Raw genomic sequence first — 17,799 nt, 5'->3', positions numbered from 1 at the left:
TTGAATGACAGAATATAGGACAAAATCTTCATAAAAATATCTACAACATAGGTGAATATTGCAAAATACAAAATATACACAGAGAGTATTCATTTAATAAGGAAAAAAAATTCTGTCAATAAGTATCTTCAAATCTGAGATGAGTGTGCAATTATACAATCAATTTTTAGAGACTGACTTAAACAAGGTAAAATCAAGCCTTCTACTGATCATGTAATCTAAATATATCTTTCTGAAGAGTTAAAACTGTTTATTCAACAACATTTTTAAGCAGAAATTATCTCTAATTTTAAAATTGAATTCCTTTGACAAAGTTCAAAGAGACTGAAAAAAAAAAAAAAAGAGAGACTGAGCTGACAGCGTAATTGGGCAAGATTCTTGAGGCTCTCGGGAGGCAGTGAGCATATTTTATAAATGAGAGGGACAAGAATCCTCGAAAGTCACACTGGATGAGGATGTTCTAGTAAAATTTCTTGAATATATTCTTTTTCAATTTTAAATCTGTGAGATTAAGTGAACAAATTATCTGCCCCATTCACATTCAACCTGCAATGAGTACATAGGAAATACACACATATGAAATAGTGTACCTAGAAAATGTGTGTGAATCACTCAGTCATGTTCAATTCTGCAGATTCCATGGACTATAGCCTGCCCGGATCCTCTGTCCATGGAATTCTCCAGACAAGAATCCTAGAGTGGGTTGCCATTCCCTTCTCCAGCGGATCTTCCCAATCCAGGGATTGAACCTAGGTCTCTGCACTGCAGGCTGATTCTTTAACATTTGAGCCACCAGGGAAGCTGAAGAATACTGGAGTGGTTAGCCTATCTCATTCCTACTATAGTGTACCCACTCATACCTCCTGCTATACTGTACCTCACTATACCTTCCTTCCACTCAAGATCAGAACCTAAAGATGCTGATCCTTAAAGATGAGGGAATAGAAATCTATTGCAGTGAAACATTCGATTGTCTTTGATTTGAATTGTATAAAATCATAGCACTAAAGTGGTATAATAGATATTCACAAAAAGAAACTAAATGCATACCTAAGTGCTTATTTGCATTCTAGTTTAAAAAGGGTAAAATGGGAGACTTTGAAAGAATTCTGATATAAAAAATTCTTATATCCACCTCAGTATACATTGAACATTTCTCGATTAACTTGTAGCCTGGGAATATATACATATACATTTTTAAGTTCCCTGAATCGGTCTGTAGATAGTGCAGTTTCAATCATAACTCCAGCAGACTTTTTTCTTGTATAAATTTACAAACTAATTCTAAAATGTAAATAGAAATATGAGACTGAAAATAGTGAAACAATTTTTTAAAGGAAATACACATATAAAAAGCTTACAATATATATTTTAAGACATTATAAAGACAATGTGAAATTTGAGTAAGAATTGATAAATACATCAATGGAACAAATTAGAGGGTGTAGGAATAGAACTACGATTACATGATTAGCATATATACACACACACTTCCACACACATGCACTCCAGCAAAAGTCTCCTTTACTGAGTGAACACTTTAAAGAAAGCTCCTGAATCAAGCCAATATCTAGTTGACAGCTTTAGGTGTAAAATGTTTTTCTTATCTGAGTCTTTTCTGATGAAGTTACTGGAAAACAGAATCATCAAAGGGGAGGAGACATGATAAGTTGTTGCAAGTTCTTGGTGTCAGAATCCTTTGTCGTTGCAGCTGTCCATGGAAGTTGGTCATGAAGTTCCTGTAAACCTCCAACAAGACAAATATTATTCTCTGTTCTGCAACCTTTTATCTCAAATGAATGAAAAGTGTTATACCTTTAAATGTCAGAGCCTTGGAAGTGGGTCATCCTGTACGTTTAATATAAAAGAAACCTGAATTGTAAATTGGTTACAATAGTTCTTTAGGACACTGCTCTACCTCTCCTCTGTCAGCTGCCTTTTGGAATGGTCACTATTCTTTGCCTCAATAGCTCACCTATCAATTGACTGGTCTATCCTGCAGCAAATAGTAAGGGCTTGGACTCCGTGACATTTTATCCTAACTAGTTTTGACCTTTTCACCTTCCTGAAATGAAGTTGTACCACAATCATGATTATATACAAAATCAGTCATAACTTACTCTGTCTCTCAGAGGCATTAAATATGACATCTAAATAACTCTTTGTAAATTATCTCTTCTTTTGCCTTTTGCAACTGACAAATAATTATTTTGAAAGAGTAGATAAAGTGAGAGAACACCATATTTACTGTGTGTTTTAAGAAGACTGATTTCTTAAAAAGGTTCTTTTTTAAAAAAAGTACTGTTGAGAAGTGTGAGAAATATAAATAAAATAAGTGATAATTTAAATACTTTAATATTATCACGTGTGCTATACATTTCCCAATTCCATTATATTTGGTCAATTTTATTCTTTCTTTTGACAGTGTTTCAAATTGAAATTTAGGAAAAAGATATTTCTCACCTGATCTATGTCCTTTATACAACCTCATGCTCTCAGTCATATGCTCAATTCTTGTGTATACTAAGAACAGTAAATGCCAAGTGCAAAATCTTTTGTTAAGGCTGATTCAGTTCAGATTGCAAATTATAAAATGCCCTAATAGTGCCAATAAATTAGAGCCTTCTTTCTCAGAAGAAAGTGACTAACAATATTTTGTTGCTGAGTTAAACAGAATGAATGTCTTAGAACTTGGCCAGAAGGCTGAGATTTTAATTAGTTATTAAGGTGCTCAGGTTAATGTAAATCAGATTTGCTTTTTCTAGCTAAAGAATCTGAACTGACAGTGGCATTAAATCTTGAATAAACATTAATTTGCCAGAACTTGCAAGAGCCTGACCTGAAAAAAAATTTTTTTAATTAAAAAAAAACAAACATCTGTTAATAGAGTGTTTGCTAATTATCAAACTTTTTCTTCGTATTATGTTCATGAGAGACGTACTCTTTCAAAATAAGTATTTAAATGCTGACAGTAAAATAAAATCATGTGAAACTGCTTGTTGGTGTTAAATGATTATTGTCTTATTTCTTTGTTTTAAATTTTTCTTACAATGACAAAAAAGTTTCATGACAGTATTCCTAAAATAAGGCCATATCTGCTCACAAATTAAAATAGAATGCTATACTTAAAATTGCAATTATCTGATTAAAGAACACAATCTATCCTTTAAAAAAATTCTATTTAGAGGCATTTGATTTACAGTTTACCCATTTACACATCTTATAAATATATGCATGTATAAGTTAAATTTTAATGATGCCTTATTTTAATGAACCTATAAGATCTTTTACTTTTTTCCTTCCTTTGCCTTAACATTTACATCTGTTTTACTTTGCCAATCCATAAATACTAAGATATTCCATCTGTTAACTTATCTAATCCTCATGCAGTGATGTGATGGCTATACACCAATGTCAGATAGGTAACCAAGGGGAATAGTTCTTTAGTGAATTAGTGAATAAAGTCAGCCTGTTATTGAAATCGACAGCTTTTAAGAATGATGCATAGTGGTTAAGATCATTGTTGCATAATCAGCACAGCTGAGTCCAGCTACTAGTTCTAATAATTCTTGTGGAGGTTAAATTAGATAATATGTATAAATATGAATGAAAAACGTCATTCACATATCAGCTATTTAATATGCATACGCTAGTACATACATCCTTTACTAGGCTTTACTGTTAGAGTTGTTTTAATTACACCCACACACTGTAATCACTTTTTTGTATGCCCAAATGAAATTTTTGGAAATATATGTATTTTAAAATGAATTAAGTATTCTTGGTATTTGTATATGAATTTTAAAAGTTAGTATAGAAAAAAAAATTCCTAATAACTTACCAGTAGTATCTGCAAAAGTGTTCCTTCATTTCCTGAATTATTTATGAAACATAAGTTTATGAAAACATCCTTGCTTTTGCTTGCTGATGTTAAAAAATAAAAAAAGGGAATGCAGAATGTCAAGGCTTCATATATTGCACTACTTATTTCTTCCCTGAAGGGAGTTTTTCTAGGAGGAAAAGAGATGGATAAGGGTGACTACTTGAAGAAAAAATGAAGAGGTTTCCATACTGTAAGAATAAGAGTCCAGATAGATTTTCTAAAAATAGCAGAACTTATCAGAAGCCTTTTCTTATTTCAAAGTGAAACATATTATAAGATTTAATTTTTTCTTATTACTGAAGATTCTGTAGTGATCTAAGGTTCATGCTGACTAGTTATAAATATTTAAAGTGAAGCTATATTGATATGCATGAAATAATTGCATATATGAAATAAAACATAAACTTTTAAAGATTGTGTTATTGATCCACAAATAATGAGGCGTGTGTTTTCTGAGTGGTTTAAAAAAGTACCGAGTGGAAGAGTTATATATTCTCACTTATATTTGAAAAGGATGGTAAGGCTCCTAGATTGAACATGAAGATGGCAAACTGAGAAACAAGAAACTGATAACAGAGATGATTGGCAGGTGAGAAATAGTGGTGGTGACAAGAACCAGTTATGTTGTGGATGCATTTTGTAGGTAAACCTGATAGAATTTTTTGTCAGTTTCAACACAAGAGGATTGGTGGCACAATGGTAAAGAATCTGCTTGCTCATGCAGGAGATGCAAGAGACTCAGGTTCAATCCCTGGGTCAGAAAGATCCCCTGGACTAGGAAATGGCAACCGACTTCAGTATTCTTGCCTGGAAAATTCCATGGACAGCAGAGCTTGGTGGGCTACAGAGTCAGATGTGACTGAGCATGAGCACCAAAGAAACAAAAGGTGAGGCAAATTCAAGTATTTTCACTTTTATCAAGAGAAGGATGGAACTTCTTTGTACATATCTCTATATGATCATCTCTACAAAGTATGGAAGACTACAATAAAAGCAGAACTTGAATGCGTGATTCCAGTGTGGAAAAGTCAGCAGTGCAAATAGGGTGTATTACTAGGAAGGAGATTTTCAGTTGGATGTGCAAGTAACAGTGGTGAACAGTTAAATATTTTAGTCTGGAATTTAAGATAAAGGTCTGGACTGGAGGTATAATTTTGGGATCCTCAGCATTTTAGTGATATTTACACGTACAGGACAAGACTTCGTAACCAAGTGACTATGGATAAAGAACAAAAGTGATTCCAAACTAAACTGTGACCATTTCAAAATTAAATGGTTAGAGATATGATGATGAACTTATAAATAATGTAAGAAGAAGCTATAAGTAAGCTAGATAAGGACGTGTTGTCCCTGAAATGAATTAAAGGATAGCTTCCCTGCTGGCTCAGATGGTAAAGCGTCTGCCTACAAAGCGGGAGACCCAGGTTCTATCCCTGGGTAGGGAAGATCTCCTGGAGAAGGAAATGGCAACCCACTCCAGTATTCTTGCCTGGAAAATCCCATGGATGGAGGAACCTGGTAGGCTACAGACCATGGGGTCGCAAAGAGTCGGACACAACTGAGCGACTTCACTTTCACTTTCCAGAAGTACTATATTATCAGTGCTGCAGAGAGAACAACTAGGAAGTGAACTTCAAGTTCATACTGGATTTTCCAAGGGAAGGTTTTTTGTGGCATTGGCAAAAATGGTTTTCTCGTTTTAGTTTTAAGTGATAGCTTGATTGGAATTGGTTTAAATGAAAATGGAAGGTAATAAGTCAGAGACAAAATCTTATCTGTAAAATGAAACAGTAATAGTAAGCACATTATGGAATTTTGTTAGCATTAAATTAATTTCCATAAATTGTTAAGCACATTGCCAGATTCATAGTATATACTTATTTAAGGATATATTTAAATGTTTATTATGATTATTGTCAGACTTTATTTTTTGGTGCTCCAAAATCACTGCAGATGCTGATTGCAGCCATAAAATTAAAAGATGCTTACTCCTTGGAAGGAAAGTTATGACCAACCTAGACAGCATATTAAAAAGCAGAGACATTACTTTGCCAACAAAGGTCCGTCTAGTCAAGGCTATGGTTTTTCCAGTGGTCATGTATGGATGTGAGAGTTGGACTGTGAAGAAAGCTGAGTGCCGAAGAATTGATGCTTTTGAACTGTGGTGCTGGAGAAGACTCTTGAGAGTCCCTTGGACTGCAAGGAGATCCAACCAGTCCATCCTAAAGGAGATCAGTCCTGGGTGTTCATTGGAAGGACTGATGCTAAAGCTGAAATTCCAATACTTTGGCCACCCCATGCAACGAGTTGACTCACTGGAAAAGACTCTGATGCTGGGAGGGATTGGGGGTGGGAGGAGATGGGGACGACAGAGAATGAGATGGCTGGATGGCACCACCGACTCTGTGGACATGAGTTTGAGTGTACTCCGGGAGTTGGTGATGGACAGGGAGGCCTGGCGTGCTGTGATTCATGGGGTCACAAAGAGTCAGACACGATTGAGCGACTGAACTGAACTGAACTGAACTGAAGGACTGTGTAAAAAATATCTGAATTTTTAAAAATTTAAAATATTTTTATTATTGAAGCTGTCAAATAGTTTGATATAGCCTCTGGGAATTTTATATGATATGCTAAACCTTGGGTTGAAGTCCATTTCTTGCTTTTTTCATAATTGCATATACTTTCAAATGAAGTATTAATATAACAGTTAACTTGTAGTGTACTTGAAATGCTATAGTACTATATTGAGAGGAATATAAAATTGGAAATGTTTTATAATGTAGATGTAGTTAGTGTAAGCCTGTTTATCTGAGTGATGTTTGTCTCTGAGAGTGGTCAGATTCACAAGTGTGGCAGAGGCCATTGGCAAACTGTTTTTTATTCATATTTATCTAGATTCCTAAGGGCTAAATGGAGAGTAAAATGAAGTTTTCTATATGCTCTAAAACACAAAGTTTATATTTCTCCACTTCTGAGTTCTTTATATCTCTGTTAGGAATCATTCTATACTTGTTTTTAACTTCTGTCTCAATAAATCTTGTAGAGGAAAGGAAGGAAAATATTTGAATTAATGTTTTGCCCCCTTAACATCTTTGACTGAAAATGAAAAAGACATCTTTGATGTAAAGAGTCTGAATTGTCAGAAGTGGTTGTACCTTGGTAATAATAAGACTTTTTGTATCCATGAAAGAAACATGTTTCTAAATTTGAACTAAATCATGAAATGTTTGTAATTATAGAGTAATTGAAAATACATAGCTTCAAGGCCTCCTGCTGTTGGAAAATAGATACAAGATGAGCATTTTGGCAATTTCTATGGCATTGTTAGAAATGTAAGAATTAGTCTGAATCCTAAAAGGAAAGAAAAAAAAAATGAGCAGAATGAAAATCAGAATTCTAATATGACTATCTTAATATTCATAGTGCATTCATCTGCATATTTATGAGATAGATCTTATATTGATGTACTGATTCAACAAACTACTGTTCCCAGTCACTCTGCTACTTATGTGCTGAGTCCACAAAGATGAAAAATCATAGTCCTATCTCAGAAGAAGCTCTCAAGCATCACGGGAGAGACATGCTTATGGCAAAGTTTCCAATGAAATGTGCACAATGAAATATGAAATTAATGAAGCAACAGCTTTGGCAGAACAGGGAAAAGTCTTTAAGTCTACTTAATATTTTAAAAATTTAATATGTCCTCACACACATATCCTATTGGGGAGATTTTTATTATGATTGAGATTTGGTTACTTGTTGATTATTTATGGTGAGTCAAATAGTGAGTTTCCAATAACCCCTAGTGTTACACACTGGATAACTTCATGTATTAACCTTTATATTTTTACAAAGAGGGTATGCAAGAATACTATGAATGTGAATAGCTACATTCTCCCCTCATCTTCACTAAATTCAACTGACTTTACAGATAAAATTAAAGTGATGTAGCAAAGAGTTAATTAAACACTATCACACAACAATGTTTTAAAGATCCTGTGCTTTTTTATTTCCCTCTGCTGGCCAAACAAAATACTGTGAGAACAATAGTGTTTTAGGCATTTACTTTGTCTCATAATTAGTAAATAATATTTAAGCTATATAATTTACATCAGAATTTTTTAAAACTATACTCATTGGACTGAATTTCCCAAGATTTAATTTTATCCAGTTTTTTAGTAGCTAAAACATAAATATATATGTGTCTATATTTATATATATATATAAATTTATATGGGCTTCCTTGGTGGCTCAGTGGATTTTTTAATCTGCCTGCAATGGGAGCTGCTGCTGCGAAGTCTCTTCAGTCATGTCCGACTCTGTGCGACCCCATAGATGGCAGCCCACTAGTCTCCTCTGTCTCTGGCATTTTCCAGGCAAGAACACTGGAGTGGGTTGCCATTTCCTTTTCTAATGCTTCAAACTGAAAGATGAAAGTGGAGTCGCTCAGTCGTACCCAACTCTTAGTGACCCCATGAACTATAGCCTAACAGGCTCCTCCGTCCATGGATTTTCCAGGCAAGAGTACTGGAGTGGGGTGCCATTGCCTTCTCTAATGGGAGAGGCAGGTTTGATTCCAGGGTCTGAAAGATCCCCTGGAAAAGAAAATGGCAACCCACTCTAGTATTCTTGCCTGGGAAATCCATGGACAGAAGAGTCTAGTAGGCTACAGACCATGGAATATATACATATGTGTGTGTGTATATATATATATACGCACACACAAATAGATAGATAAGGCCTGTGACAAATATGTTTGCTTATTTAGTGAAAATTCTCCTTGGGTCCACTCAGTCTAGTCATTACCTCCCACAATTATTCTTTTATTAGTTTCTTGCTTTTGTTTCCAATTATTGTATGTGTATAGAAGGAAATGATTTTGTAAATATTTTGCTTCTGTTACAAAACTAGTATGTGCATGCTCAGTCGTTAAGTCCTGTCCAACTGTTTGCAACCCACCAGGGTCCTCAGTCCATGGGATTTCCCAGGCAAGAGTACTAGATTGGGTTGCTATTTCTTTCTGCAGAGGATCTTCCCATCCCAGGGATTGAACCTATGTCTCCTGCATTGGCAGGCAGATTCTATACCACTGAGTCACCAAAGAAGCCCCTTTACAAAACTAGTAGCAGATCCTGTATATTTCTGAATTTTTCTTTATTAGCATTAAATGCATATTGAAGATATTTCCATGTAAAAATTTTGTTCACTTTTTAACTAAATGATACTCCATTTTGCAGATGTGCCACAATTTATTTAGGCAGTCCTGAACTGATAGACATTTAAGGTATATATAGTATTTTACTGTGAACTCTTCTATGCTAGTTCATTAAATCCCTTAACATACTTAATTGTATCAGTGTCTCATATACCTGAATTTTTAGGAATAAAATTATTGGTCACAGAATTTTTATATTGCAAATTTGTTTCTTAATACTAGATTGTTCTCTCTAAGTTCTGTTAAAAAAAATTACATTCCCAATAGGAAGTGATATTGAATTCCCAAGAAACCCAGTTATAAAAATTTTGCATCATTGTTGATCAAATGGTCAAATATTTAATTCCTCAGTTTTTTCTAAGGAAGTTTGAATGTCATGCATGTTTAAAAGCTATCAGTATTTTATTTCCTGTAAAATTTATGCTTAAATATTCACTCATTTTACATTGATTGAAGTTATGTTTGTATGAATTTGCATGGGCATTTTATAAAATGGAGAAATTTGCACTTTTATTCTGTTATGTAAGTTTGCAAATAGTTTCCTGATTTGTTGTGGCTTTTTTGATATACATAACTTTTGTCTTTTGTTATTTTTTTACAACACATTTATATTTCTAGCTATTTCTGTTAAAGATACTTTTAAAACAGTTAAATATCCTTAACCTACTTTGACTTTATAAACTAAAAATCCATACATTTTTCAAGTAATTTATGGATTCATTTTAACCTCTTTTACACATTTATGATTTATTATTGTATAAATTGGAATCACTTTTCCCCTAAATATTTACCCAGTTTTGCTATTTATTGAGCAGCTCTAATTTTCTTCTCATTTGAAATATTAGAATTTATATAATTCTCCCAAATTATGTCTATTTTGAATTTTCTATATCTATTTGCACAGTTAATATTCTTTAGTTAATTTTATTAAGATTATTGTATTATGTTTACCTAACATTGAGACATTTTGTTATTACTAGAATGAAAGTAATGAGTCATAGGAATTATTCTATTCTGCGTCATGCATAAAATAGATTTATTTAGTATTTAATTTTATTTAACACCTCATTTTTGGATTTTTGTTAAAACCATTAAGTATGATACATTTTTGACCCAATATTTTTGAATTGAGATACCAACATCAGGCTCATTTTATGAATATAATACTGAAGCTTTCCTTTTTTCCAACAAAGTTAAATAGCATTTTTAAAACTTGATAAAAATATTCTGTGAAATCTCATTCAAATGTTTAAAGCTTTCTATGTATTTTTTCAGAAACTGATCCACATATATATATACACACATATATTCTTTTCTCCTATCTTTTTCTCTTAGCACTTGGTAAGCCTTTTCAAAATTGACACTTTCCCTCTATTTTTTTCTGTTAAGTTTCCTTCAAATTACCATTTTTGAAGACTTGCTATTTTAGATCGGTTTAACTCTTTTTTTTTTCAAAAATTTTTATCAGAAAACTGAAATTTACAATGTGTTTATATCACTCACTGAGTACATGGCATTTAAAAACAACATCATTAGAGAAAGATAACAAACATATAAAATTTTAAAACCTACGGGATATGGAAAACATTATCCACTGAGGCCTTAAATAGACTTTACATAAAAAAGTAGACTTTACATAAAAAGGAAAAGCTGGAGAGGGAAACATTATTTCTCATATATCACCTTCTCCCACACATACATAGCCTCTCTCATTAAAAATCACTCACCAGAATAGGATGTTTGTTACAATGTATGAATGAACCTACACTGACATATCATAATCAAAGTCACTAGTACTGCATGCTTAGTATTGCACATTAAATGGGTTTAGACAAATGTATAAAGACATATACTCATCACGATAATATCATACAGAGTATTTTTACTGCCTTATGCAGAGTACATCATGAGAAACGCTGGGCTGGAGGAGGCACAAGCTGGAATTAACATTGCCGGAAGAAATAAAAATAACCTCAGGTATGCAGATGACACCACCCTTATGGCAGAAAGTGAAGAAGAACCAAAGAGCTTCTTGATGAAAATGAAAGAGGAGAGTGACAAAGTTGGCTTAAAGCTCAGCATTCAGAAAACTAAGATCATGGCATCCGGTCCCATCACTTCATGGCAAATAGATGGGGAAACAGTGGACACAGTGGCTGACTTTATTTTTTTGGGCTCCAAAATCACTGGAGATGCTGATTGCAGCCATGAAATTAAAAGACGTTTACTCCTTGGAAGGAAAGTTATGACCAACTTAGAAAGCATATTAAAAAGCAGAGACATTACTTTGCTAACCAAGGTCCATCTAGTCAAGGCTATGGTTTTTCCAGTGGTCTTGTATGGATGTGAGAGATGGACTGTAAAGAAAGCTGAGCGCAGAAGAATTGATGCTTTTGAACTGTGGTGTTGGAGAAGACTCTGGAGAGTCCCTTGGACTGCAAGGAGATCCAACCAGTCTATCCTAAAGGAGATCAGTCCTGGGTGTTCATTGGAAGGAATAATGTTGAAGCTGAAACCCCAATACTTTGGCCACCTGATGTGAATAGCTTACTCATTTGAAAAGACCCTGATAAAGAGTGAGGGCAGGAGGAGAAGGGGACGACAGAGGATGAGGTGGTTGGATGGCATCACCGACTCGATGGACATGGGTTTGGATTGACTCTGGGAGTTGGTGATGGAAAGGGAGGCCTGGCATGCTGTGATTCATGGTGTCGCAAAGAGCTGGATATGACTGAACGACTGAACTGAACTGAAAAATTCTCTGTCCTCCACCTATTCACCTGTCTCTTTTTCCTCTAACAACCCTTTATCTTTCTCTTGTCTCCACAGTTTTTTCTTTTCCACAATGTCGTTTAGTTGGAATCCTGCAGTATGTTGATTTTTAGGTTGGCTTCTTTCCAAGAGAGGCAATGTCCTCTCTCATATCTTTTGTCTGGCAACTTAATGACATCAGGCAGATTTACCAGGAGAAAATTAAATTCATTCTGTGTGCACAGGGAATTCATATAAGTATGAAGAATTCCAAAGACAACAAGGCAAGGTAAGACTAAAGAGAAGACTTTGAAAGGAAAAAGGGTAATTCACAGGAAGATTAAAATAGTTAATGTTTAAACAAATGTTATCAAATGGACTTGGAGACCTGGTCTTCTACTGTGATAACTCAGTTTTCCCAGACAGGTACGCATATATGTCTCCATGATCCCAAGTGTTGGCAGTCACTCTTAGCAAAGTGGTTGTGCACCACAAATGGCTCCATACTCAAGGCAATGTATCTCTTTATTCAGCTCTAAATTACCCATTATTTCCACCTTAAAGATACACTGGTTTTTATCTTAGCCTTTAAAGTTTGTAGGTTCTCCTCCCCTTACATAAAACATCCAACAAATTCTTGTCTTCCAAGCGAGAAAAAAAAGAAAAGATAAAATTTATTTTTTGTGTTCTGCCAAACAACATATTCTGTATAAAACTTTAGCTAACTTCTCCAGAAATGGATCCCTTAATCAACTCTGTTTACTTGTGCTTGCATGTATCCATTACTACCAGAATGTTAATTTCTTAAGTCCCAGGTTTTATCTTATTTCTTAATTCTTATTTTCTGTTTGCTTTTCAAAATCATATTTCATTATTCATTTTAATGAAAGAAATAGAATATTTAAATATATGCCCTAAGTTACCTAAGAGTGGAATAATTACCACAAAATTTATTTGAAGAGACTTCAAAGTAAATGTTTAAAAAAAAAAAATGGTACTTTTGCATACACCTTTTTATACAAGGTTGTATACCAATGACAATGGGAAGTGTGATGTGATAAATATATGGGGTCTTGCTTGAAGCATTAACAATAGTTTTTAGTTAACTTTCTTTGCTGTGAATTTGCTGATCTTGGTGATTATTGTTTGTTGTTCAGAACAGAAAGTAGTTTTGAATAAATGAGAACAGAAAACATTCTCAAGTTGGTTTTCACCTTGCCAACACAATTGTGGGAGACCTAATAGCCTTCAAGAGCAAAGTTATTTCATTCATGCAATGTTGAAGGTAAAAAGTTTAAGGAAGCAGTGTTTTTAGACTGTTATATCCAAATTCTTTTCTTTATTCTCTTGAAAAGCAGATGCAACTTGCCAAGTTGACATAGCTGAAAGTTGTTTCCCCTGGGATGCCATAATTTCTTATCTCCTGGGTTATACATTAAGAGATGAAAATGTTTTTTATCTGAAATGTCTTTGTGGTTTAAATTCAAGTGACATCAACTGCAAATAGCCTGCAGCAAAGCTACTTTGATTGTTCCCTTTGCTTTGGTGCTCTAGTCACTTTAGAAAAGACAACTCACATCAAGGGGAAAATGTTTCAAAAATGAAATATTGAATGTAAAGGAATGTTTTAGACAACATGAGTTTAGTTGCTAACATCATGATCAATCTACTCACTTATCTGGAATTAATATTTTATTTTGGCTTCTGTATTATATATTATGTTTAAACATATTCCTCTTATTATTGTTGTATAAAGTCTAAGGTTACAGAGCATGAAGCCATCTTCTATAGTCACAACATTCTTACAGATGACAAAACTAAGAATTAGAAAACCTAAGTAATTTTCTCCAGCATGCACTTTATAAGTCATGCATCGGTTTTAAGTGAAGTCGCTCAGTTTTGTCCAACTGTTTGTGACCCCATGGACTGTAGCTTACCACGCTCCTCTGTCCATGGGATTTTCCAGGCAAGAGTACTGGAGTGGATTGCCATTTCCTTCTCCAGAGGATCTTTCCAACCCAGGGATTGAACCTGGGTCTCCCGTATTGTAGGCAGACGCTTTACCATCTGAGCCACCAGGGAAGTCTGATTCTACCATACCATCAATTCCCAAAGAAGGTCTTTAGCATCTGAATCACAGTAACGTTTCAAGAACTGAAAATATAACAGTTTTTCAAACTTCAGTCCCTCTTGAGTTAGTATAAAGAGCTACTCTTGGATCAAAGGCAGTGCGAACTAGAGGAAGGAGGAAAATGTTGAATTAGTTTATCTCATGATATCTCAAACTTAATTGACCACTTATCACATGCCCCCATCTATTAAAATCTAATGTGGCTAGTTTCTTTCAAATTAGTTTGGTAAACTTTTGAATTGTTGCTGTTGTTCAGTCTCCCAGTTGTGTCCAGCTCTTTGCTACCCCATGGACTGCAGCACACCAGGCTTCCCTGTTCCTCACCATCTCCTGGAGTTTGCCCAAGTTCATGTTCATTGTATCAGGGATGCTGTTCAGTCATCTCATCCTCTGATGCCCTCTTCTTCTTTTGCCCTCAATCTTTTCCAGCATCAGGGACTTTTCCAATGAGTCTTTCGTTTGCATCAGATGATCAAAATACTGGAGTTTCAGCATCAGTCTTTCCAGTGAATATTTCCAGGGTTGATCTCCCTGAAGACTGACTGATTTGAACTCCTTGCTATCCTGGGGCCTTTCAGAAGCCTTCTTCAGCACCACGGTTTGAAGGTGTCAATTTTTTGTCATTCTGCCTTCTTTACGGTCCAGCTCTCACAATCATACATGAGCACTGGGAAGACTATACAGATGTTTGTCAGCAGAGTAATGTCTGTTTTTCAACACACTGTCTAGGTTTGTAATCACTTTCCTGCCAAGAAGCAATCGTCTTCTGATTTCACGGCTACAGTCATCATCCGCAGTGATTTTGGAGTCCAAGAAGAGGAAATCTGTCACTACTTTCACCTTTCCCCCTTCTATTTGCTGTGCAGCAATGAGAGCAGATGCCATGATCTTAGTTTTACCACATGAAAAGAAAATGAGTCGTGGAAGGACTATATCAAAAACCTGTTGCTCAGGTTGTTGTTTTTGTTTGTGTAGTTTCTGCAAATATGATATGCCAATAAAACCTTGGCAGTTTGATAGTATGAAAATTATTATGAGTCTAAAAAACTTCAAGATGTGTGTTAACATGAAAATTTAAATATATTGATATAAGCACTCCATAAGTTATAGAAATATAATAGTAAAATTTACATTTTATTGTCCTTGATAATTCAATATGGTAACTTTTACTGGGTCCTTTGCTTTGAAAATGTGTAGAATATTTAGTTCACTACAAGTTTGCACTTACCAAAAGAAAGCCAATGAAATATGTTTGAGTACATCAATTTGCAATAGTCTTATGATAGAAATACTGACACAGGTTTAATACATTAGGACTAAATCCTAAAACATATGTCCCTTCATCCTTCATGTGGACAGTCTCAAATAAAATACTTGATAACCTATATGCTACTGATGAATGTGTCTCCACCATATTCTTTAAGGCAAAATATAAAACATTGAAATAGTATGTGTCCATAGAACATCATCATAGGCTTCTGGAGATTGTCAGAAACCTCAGAGCAGGCACCTCTACATGAAGTTTATGACAATATTTATGAATTAAGACTGAATCCCTTTCAGAAAAACCCCAGCCTGGGAAAGTGGAACTAGAACTTAATGTTCCCAAGAAATATTCTTGAGGTTCTTTGTAAGTTCTAGGTTTGAGATCCTTAGATCCAGGTATCACTTTTGGTAGCTCCCCTTATCTCTGTGACACCCAGATTAAACAAGCATAGATTTTCTCCAAAACCAGATGGCTCCTGTACCCTTTCAGTGAAAGATTCAAGGCAACCGCTAGTATGAAACTAAGACAGATTGAATGACTGTCTCAGGTATTTATTCTGAGTTGTCAGGGAAGGTAAAGATGTGACGAGAGCACAGAGTGTAAACAAGCCATTCTAACAATGTGCCTCGGAGATGGTTCTGTTCCTCTCATTGACTTTTTCATGACTTTTACTTTGCTGCTTGAAATAATATTTTGTCTTAGAAGTCAATTAAAATCAATCAATTAAGGGTTCCCACTGGTGACACATAAAGGTCAAGTACTTTACAATAACACAAAAATCACTGCCTTGGCCAAACTTCTGTATCTCTAAGGCCTCATTTACATGCCAGCCAATTACATAGACATATCCTGATGGAATGGTAAGAATGGGAATGCTTGAATACTAGAATTCTCTGCTTTGGAAAAATCTCTCTGTTAATTTGCTGACTGTAAAGCAGTAAAATCTGAAAAAAATTAAAATACGTAAAACCAAAATTTAATATAGTGCATGGTATGTGATAATCAGTAAACATAAATTCAATTATTCTAGATAATTCTTTTACCTGCACTATATTTTAACAGTTTCCAGGCCAGGATATTAACATGGTATAGTAATTGTTTATAAGTCAACTTGATATATTTTATTTGTCTTTAAGGTATGAAAGATAAGGGCATTCTTGATAATATCTTTGAATCTTGGCCCAATATGAACACAACTTTGCATACAAGGTGGGGCTTGATGAATATTTTATTTCCTCTTATCTTTTTTACTAACTTGCTTTGTTTCCTTAGAAACAGTTTTTCTTCTACCTGGAAATCAGAACTTGAATCTCTACAATTAGGAGAGATATTCACTTCATTCCAAGATCACTTCTCTCTCCAACATTTTAAAATATCTACCTAGATAATTTTTATTGATAATTAAGAATCTTGGTGCTGAAGCCAAAACTCCAGGACTTTGGCCACCTGATGTGAAGAACTGACTCATTGGAAAAGACCCTGATCCTGGACAAGATTGAGGGCAAGAGGAGGAGGCAACAGAGGATGAGATGGTTGGATGGCCTTACTGACTCAATTGACATGACTTTGATCAAACTCAGGGAGATAGTGGAGGACAGGGAAGCCTGGTGTGCTGCAGTAGATGGGGTCTCAGATTTGGACATGACTTAGGGACTGAACAACAAACAAATTGATTAGGTAGGAATAACCTTGGATTGGGTAGTAAACAGCTTTATTTCTCCCAGAGAAAACAAGGCAGGGTTTTGGTGGAGTTGGTTGGTATCTTTGATAAAATATAACCATATCTGAATAAATATTTGTGTTTCCTTACCAGACATTTATTTATAATTGAGAAGCTTCATGTTAAAATTTCACAATGCCTGCTCGATGGAGATAGGAAGTTTTTTCTATTCAATGCTAAAATTAAAATTTGTATTTTGCCTATGCTTTGTGAGAATATAACTTTTTAGGCTTCTCATTAATGTTGATGTTTTATAGTGTCTGCCTACACAGATGCACGGAGAACACAGATTTGATCAATTCATTCATGCATTCTTTATTAAGTACTAGCCTGGGGACAGTGCTCCACTGGCTTGTCTGGTGATTGCTGTGTGACAAACAGCTGAATCCTCTTACTCTGTCTTAGCCAAGCCATATTCACTTTCCTAATCTGCCTCATTTTCCTTTGTCAAGTCATCTGTGCTCCTTCTTGGGAGTTCTAACACCTCATAAATACTAATTTTATATTATTTAAAGCTCTATCTCCCACAATATTGAAATAATGATACATTATTAATATGACTTTAATTCAAATCAAATCTATTTTTATGCTTAGCATTTCTTAATGTGAACCAAAATAGATATTATGCAATGTATTATTTAAAAATGTGGGTTCATTATTTATATCTCTTTGACCAGGAAATCACAAACTTTAATGTACTGTACTATCATCTTAAATTCACAATTTAAGTTACTGAATGCTAAAGCTGGAGTTTGTTCTGAGAGATTAATGGCTTGATTAAATCATTCAAATCTAACTGCCTAATGGAAGAGACACATGAAAAGTTGCA

At 34.6% G+C, this 17,799-nt stretch overlaps 1 non-coding gene across 1 annotated transcript; it reads left to right on the top strand.

Annotated features, from left to right (window-relative positions):
- The first annotated feature begins 5,256 nt into the window (after positions 1–5,256).
- TRNAC-ACA (transfer RNA cysteine (anticodon ACA)) lies at positions 5,257–5,328 on the top strand. The gene has a single exon. It is a non-coding gene; the product is annotated as a tRNA-Cys (tRNA).
- The last annotated feature ends 12,471 nt before the right edge of the window (positions 5,329–17,799 follow it).

Source organism: Moschus berezovskii, chromosome 18, assembly GCF_049115385.1.
Source record: "Moschus berezovskii isolate FMDL1 chromosome 18, NW_MosBer_1.0, whole genome shotgun sequence".
Classification (NCBI taxonomy): domain Eukaryota; kingdom Metazoa; phylum Chordata; class Mammalia; order Artiodactyla; family Moschidae; genus Moschus; species Moschus berezovskii.
This window is presented reverse-complemented; position numbering and strand designations above follow the sequence as displayed.